We start from the raw sequence: 7364 nt of genomic DNA, 5'->3' as shown, positions 1-7364 counted from the left end.
AATAAAACATTCCTACGGATTTCCCACATGTCGTGTTAACCAACAGTTGTAGAGGCCACTGTCTAGGAAGGAATTTCGTACCCAAAGACATAAAGTAGCGTCGTGACAACTCTTGAAAAACAAAGAGCTATTTTGCAGTATTTTTCCATGTGAAATGACCTTCATGCCGAAGATCCAAAGCCCATATTTCTCAGAACGTAACGGACTGACAGACACCTGATCGGAAGCTCGGTTTTGTGCACTCCTTGGTGGGAGTAACACTGCGAACTAACAACAACACTATTAGCGCAAGTTAGGAAAACTGTCGTCATTGGCAGACAAGGATTTCGCGAGAAAAACCGCGCAGAGCAGATCCTCGGAGTGCGGTGGTCACTTTACTTCGCCTTTCTGTTACAGGGCAGGCAGTGTCAGTTCCAGTCTCTTCGTGACTCCGTAGGACGGTCTTGGACTTGGAGAGAGCCAAAGGCAATATTTACAGTTCTGGTGGCCTTCACTTACAAGTCTCCAGTCTCTCAATTATGTCAACATCATACAGCAGGTTCGGCTGATTAGATCGCAACAAAGTTAGGATTTTCTATACTTACGTAAACTCACACAAGCTGACCTTGATTGAGTTCACAAGCTTAGTCCACGTGTACGAGGTGCATTCAAGTTCTAAGGCCTCCTATTTTTTTTCTAATTAACTACTCACACGAAATCGATGAAACTGGCGTTACTTCTCGACGTAATCGCCCTGCAGACGTCCACATTTTTCACAACGCTGACGCCATGATTCCATGGCGGCGGCGAAGGCTTCTTTAGGAGTCTGTTTTGACCACTGGAAAATCGCTGAGGCAATAGCAGCACGGCTGGTGAATGTGCGGCCACGGAGAGTGTCTTTCATTGTTGGAAAAGGCCAAAAGTCACTAGGAGCCAGGTCAGGTGAGTAGGGAGCATGAGGAATCACTTCAAAGTTGTTATCACGAAGAAACTGTTGCGTAACGTTAGCTCGATGTGCGGGTGCGTTGTCTTGGTGAAACAGCACACGCGCAGCCCATCCCGGACGTTTTTGTTGCAGTGCAGGAAGGAATTTGTTCTTCAAAACATTTTCGTAGGATGCACCTGTTACCGTAGTGCAATGGGTAAGGATGGTGTGCAATTTTGAACTAAAATAATTGCCTAGTTCAGATACCCGTAAATTACAATATCTGTAAACACTCAGTAACCCATTATTTACTTTAGTTAAATATATTAATCACCACCTCGATTAGTAAGTACCCAACATTTAACCAAAGTTACCGAAGTACATTTGTGGTATCGAGATATAAGATGTCTGGAATTTTACCTGTTATTGGTATCAAGGTGACAAAAGGCTCTCCGTCCTTAGGCACCAGTTGCAAGTGACGTTGTCTTCCTTCTCCTTCACCCAAATGTGAAGACTTTCCAATGGGCCCTCCAGATCCAACCGAATTACTTCACCTCCAATTTAGCTCCTGATACTTGAATCTAAATCTCGTCAATCTCAAGCAGTAGAAGATATTATACAGCGTTTCCCTTTCCTTTGTTTTCCACCACATCATTAGTAACCATCTCATCTGTCTTACAAGCACATTCAAATGTCTTGGACTAACCCTTGAAACCAGACTAACATGGAGCCTGGGTCAATCAACAAAAAGTCGACAGTAAAGAAAACTTTTTGAAACCACAAAATCCATCCATAATGATTACTCTGTTCCTTCGTCTTCTACGCTCAAAAAAGCCTTATCTATATCAAGCTTACCTATACCAGTGTAATCTAGATTTCCGCCAAGCAAAAATTTCTCCTTACAGCTTCTAGAATGCAGCGAATTGAACCTTACTTTCCGTAACCGTCTCCCCTCTCGTATATTGATCTGTCATCTGACTAAATTCCTCACACACAGTTTTCAATTCGTTAAACGTCTTACATCTCATCAACAAAAAGATGAAATCCATGTGCTCCAGTACTAGACTGTTCCTGTACATATACCAATATGTCCTCCTCCCTCCATTTCCACAGCCTACGTAGCCCGTCCCAAATAATTTTCTACAAGGGGGCATCCCAAAGAAACCGAACTAATTTTTTGTTGGGCAGAGATTTTGCAGTACCGCGTTTTCCAGTAGGATCCCACACCGCGAAAGCTCCAGCGTTAGTAAATCAAGTGCCGTCGCTGAAGATGGTCCGGATTAGAGTAAGAACTGTATTGGGTTGTTGTTGTTTTTGAAATGGCTGATTTTCGTGAACAGCCTGTACCGGTGGCGATCTAGGTGGTCAAATCATTCGCTAGAATTGTCCAGAAAGTTCTTCAGACCAATCCCAAACTGTGGCACGGTGAATTGGCGCCTTGTCATCCATAAAAATTCCATCTCTTGGGAACATGAAGCCTATCAATAGCTGTAAATGGTCTCCAGGTATCCAAACGTAACCATTTATAGTCAACGATCGGCACAGTTGGACCAGAGGACTCAGGCCATTAGATATAAACACAGCCCACACCATTATGGAGCCACCAACCGCTTGCACAGTGCCTTGTTGACAACTTGGGTCCACGGCTTTGTGCGGTCTGCCCCAACTCGGACGTTACCATCAGCTCTTATCAACTGAAATCGGTACTCATCTGACCATGTCATAGTTTCCCAGTCGTCTAGGATCTACATCTACATCTACATCTACATCCATACTCCGCAAGCCACCTGACGGTGTGTGGCGAAGCGTACTTTGAGTACCTCTATCGGTTCTCGATTCTATTCCAGTTTCGTATTGGGTCGTGGAAAGAAAGATTGTCGGTATGCCTCTGTGTGGGCTCTAATCTCTCTGATTTTATCCTCATGGTCTCTTCGCGAGATATACGTACGAGGGAGCAATATACTGCTTGACTCCTCGGTGAAGCTATGTTCTCGAAAATTCATCAAAAGCCCGTACCGAGCTACTGAGCGTCTTTCTTGCAGAGTCTTCCACTGGAGTTTATCTATCATCTCCTAAACGCTTTCGCGATTACTAAATGACGGTGTAGCGAAGCGCGCTGCTCTCCGTTGGATCTCCTCTATCTCTTCTATCAACCCTATCTGGTACGGATCCACACCGGTGAGCAGCATTCAAGCAGTGTGCGAGCAAGTGTACTGTAACCTACTTTCTTTGTTTTCAGATTGCATTTCCTTAGGATTCTTCCAATGAATCTCAGTCTGGTATCTGCTTTACCGACGATTAATTTTATAAGGTCATTCCATTTTAAATCACACCTAATGCCTACTCCCAGATAATATATGGAATTGACTACTTCCAGTTGCTGACCTGCTATATTGTAGCTAAATGATGAAGGATCTTTCATTCTATGTATTCGCAGCACATTACACTTGTCTACATTGAGATTCAATTGCCATTCCCTGCACCATGCGTCAATTCGTTGCAGATCCTCCTGCATTTTAGTGCAATTTTCCATTGTTACAACCTCACGATATACTACAGCATCATTCGCAAAAAGCCTCAGTGAACTTCCGATGTTATCCACATGGTCATTTATACGTATTGTGAATAGCAACGGTCCTAAGACACTCTCCTGTGGCACACCTGAAATCACTCTTACTTCGGAAGACTTATCTCCATTGAGAATGACATGCTGCGTTCTGTTATCTAGGAACTCTTCAATCCAATCACACAATTGGTCTGATGGTACATATGCTCTTACTTTTTTCATTAAACGACTGTGGGGAACTGTATAAAACGCCTTTCGGAAGTCAAGAAACACGGCATCTACCTGGGTACCCGTGTCTATGGCCCTCTGAGTCTCGTGGACGAATGGCGCGAGCGGGGTTTCACACGATCGTCTTTCTCGAAACCCATGCTGATTCCTACAGAGTAGATTTCTAGTCTCTAGAAAAGACATTATACTCGAACATAATACGTGCTCCAAAATTCTACAAGTAATCGACGTTGGAGATATAGGTCTGTAGTTCTGCACATCTGTTCGACGTCCCTTCTTGAAAACGGCGATGACCGGTGCCCTTTCCCAATCTTTTGGAACGCTACGCTCTTCTAGAGACCTACGGTACACCGCTGCAAGAAGGGGGGTAAGTTCCTTCGCGTACTCTGTGTAAAATCGAACTGGTATCCCATCAGGACCAGCGGCCTTTCCTCTTTTGAGCGATTTTAATTGTTTTTCTATCCCTCTGTCGTCTGTTTCGATATCTACCATTTTGTCATCTGTGCGACAATCTAGAGAAGCAACTACCGTGCGGTCTTGCTCTGTAAAACAGCTTTGGAAAAAGGCATTTAGTATTTCGGCCTTTACTCAGTCATCCTTTGTTTCAGTACCATTTTGGTCACAGAGTGTCTGGACATTTTTTTTTTTTTTTTGATCCACCTACCGCTTTGACGTAAGACCAAAATTTCTTAGGATTTTCTTCCAAGTCAGTGCATAGAACTTTACTTTCGAATTCATCGAACGCCTTTCGCACAGCCCTCCTCGTACTACGTTTCGCTTCGTGTAATTTTTGTTTCTTGCAAGGCTTTGGCTATGTTTATGTTTGCTGTGAAGTTCCCTCTGTTTCCGTTGCAGTTTTCTAACTCGGTTGTTGTAGCACGGTGGCGCTTTTCCATCTCTTGCTTGGCACATACTCATCTAACGCATATTGCACGATGGTTTTGAAGTTTGTCCACCGATCCTCCACACTATCTGTACTTGAGTCAAAACTTTTGTGTTGAGCCGTCAAATACTCTGAAATCTGCTTTTTGTCAGGAGCCCAGGAGAGGAGCTGCAGACGATTTTGTGTTGTCAGCAAAGCCACTTGCGACGGTCGTCTACTGCCGTAGCCTACTACGCCAAATTGCACCGCACTGTCCTAATGGGTGCGTTGATCGAATGTCCGGCATTGATTTCTGTCGTTATTGAACGCAGTATTGATTGTCTGTTCTCAGTCGTTAGTCAAGGCCACCGGCCACTGCATTGCCCTTGGCGAGAAGTAATGCCTGAACTTCGGTAATCTCGGCACACTCTTGACGCTGGAGATCTCGGAATGTTGAATCAGTTACGATTTCGAAAATGGAATCCCCAATGCTTCTAGCTCCAACTTCCATTCCGCGTTCAAAGTCTGTTAATTCACGTAATGAAGCCATAATCAAGCCGGACACCCTATCATATCAATCAGCTGAGTACAAATAACAGCTCCGTCAATGCCCTGCCCTTTTATACCTAGTGTACGCGATACTACCTCCATCTGTGTATGTGCATATCGCTATCCCATGACATTTTGTCACCTCACTGTAGCAAGAGATGTGTAACCTTAACAATAAGCTCCGATCAAAGAGGGAGACAACGATTGAGGTTTTCTAGGTGCCCTTACCTTGCCATCAGCGTGTACCAGCATCTACTTCGAATCACCAGTGCAGGATACTTTATTCCTTGGATGGACTGCATTATGGCGAGTACCTGTACTCGTACTGATTTCTCTGGTCAATGACAGACGGCAATAACCGTTCCACGCGTAGGCAGTAACTCCAGCAAGCTGAAGGAAGCGGATTGCTCTGCACGGTACCTGTGTTGTTATCTGGCACTGACACGGGAAGTGATTTGAGCAAGTTTCCCAGTCTACGTGCTGCTACTATTATCTCTAGCTATCAGTTGCTCTTGTCATCCACACGTGACTGCCAATCATAAATGATTAGCAGCTCTGGTTTTTTTCCGAATCTTGGTACTCACTACATGCCCTTCACAAAGTTATAGGTGAAAGGCTCAGTGCCTTTCCAACGATGACGTAAGTTGGTCCCAAATGTGCGGCAGCGACGATCTGGTCCTATTACACACGCTGATGTTGAGCACTTCGAACACCAGCAGCCATACTGGCTTACAACAAAACGTTCGCAAGGCACGAAGTGATACGCCCAACGGTTCCAATGTCTGTGGTGTCAGATGTGATCCCAAGCCAACACCACATCTGTCTCTGATTGATTTGCTGGTGAGTGTACCAGGAGTAGTAACAAAGTTGCGGAACCATCACCTCCAAAATAATCAAGGTGTGACTAAACAATATGGTAATGATGTTAGTCCTCCGCCTTTCAGTACTTTTTTTCGTAATGACCTGATGGAGACCTTTATTGTACAAGTCCTCGTGATGGCTGTGCAGGAAACGACCATCTTTCTGGAATAACTAGACTCGTAATAGTTTCTTCATCCCAGGAAGGAGGAAACAGTCACTGATTGCCACGTCAGGAAACGCATCGACTGCTGAAATTTGACACTCCAAAAATCTTCTGTTGTGACCGTTTCTGGTGCAGAATGAGCTGGAACGGTATTGTTTAGCCTTGGAAAGTTTACCGCAATGCTTCGTCTTGGTAGAAACCCTTAACGTTGTCAAGAAATGATCTACCTACTAAGAATATAATGTGTTGACAGTTTCCGATGTTGCTGAGCAGCAGTCATGTACTAGTTTTTAAATGAACACACCACCATTTGACTGTGTTATTGTTTATTTAATTACGATCTAGATTTAGGTCTTTTATGCCATCTTCAAGTGATTGAGTTTATCTCATTAACACATATTATAGCACATAAAGCTCACAATTGGCCATAAATTCAGAAAAATATTGGCTCCCCACGAAATGCCAGATGCAAAAACATCATATTGTACAGAGATCAGTAAATAATAGTGGGAGCACGTCATATTTCGTAAAAATATAAAAGATGTGCTCACCTTTCTCAATTCTGTTACCTAGGTAGCAAAACAAACTATGATAGAAGGAGCAAGGACGATATAAAAGGCGGACTAGTACTGGCAAATAGGCATTTCAGGCCAAGAGAAGTCTCCTAGTTTTAAACATGGGTGTTGAGTAAGAAATTTCTGAGAATGTTCGTTTGGAGCACAGCATTGCATGGTAGTGAGACATCGACTATGGGTCAACCAAAACAGAGGTGTGGTGCTCCAGAAGATGTTGAAAATTAGGTGGATTGACGAGGTTCTCCGCAAAACTGGCGAATAAAGGAATGTGTGGGTAACACTGACAAGAAGGGAAACGATGACAGGACATCCGTTAAGACATCAGGAAATAACTGCCCTAACACTAGAGGGAGCTGTAGAGGGTAAGAAGTGTAGAGGAAGACAGAGACTGGAAAACATCTAGTAAATGATTGTGGACGTCAGTTTCAAGTGCTACTTTGAGATGAAAAGGTTGACACAAGAGAGAAATTCGTGGTGGGTGCATCAAAACTGTCTGAAGACCGATGAGTCAATAAAAAATAGTGAGGACGTTGGATGGCAGACAAGAGGGGTTGGCAGAAGAAAAGAAGTCGTAATGGTCTGCATAAAAATAAGAGTTCTGATTAGAGAAGAGAATGTGCAGGAAACAGAGATATCTAGTTAAAATGAGAACTCTT

The sequence above is a fragment of the Schistocerca americana genome, chromosome 7 (genome assembly GCF_021461395.2).
Source record: "Schistocerca americana isolate TAMUIC-IGC-003095 chromosome 7, iqSchAmer2.1, whole genome shotgun sequence".
Lineage (NCBI taxonomy): Eukaryota > Metazoa > Arthropoda > Insecta > Orthoptera > Acrididae > Schistocerca > Schistocerca americana.
The sequence above is the reverse complement of the archived record's forward strand: the minus strand, read 5'-3'. Positions refer to the sequence as shown.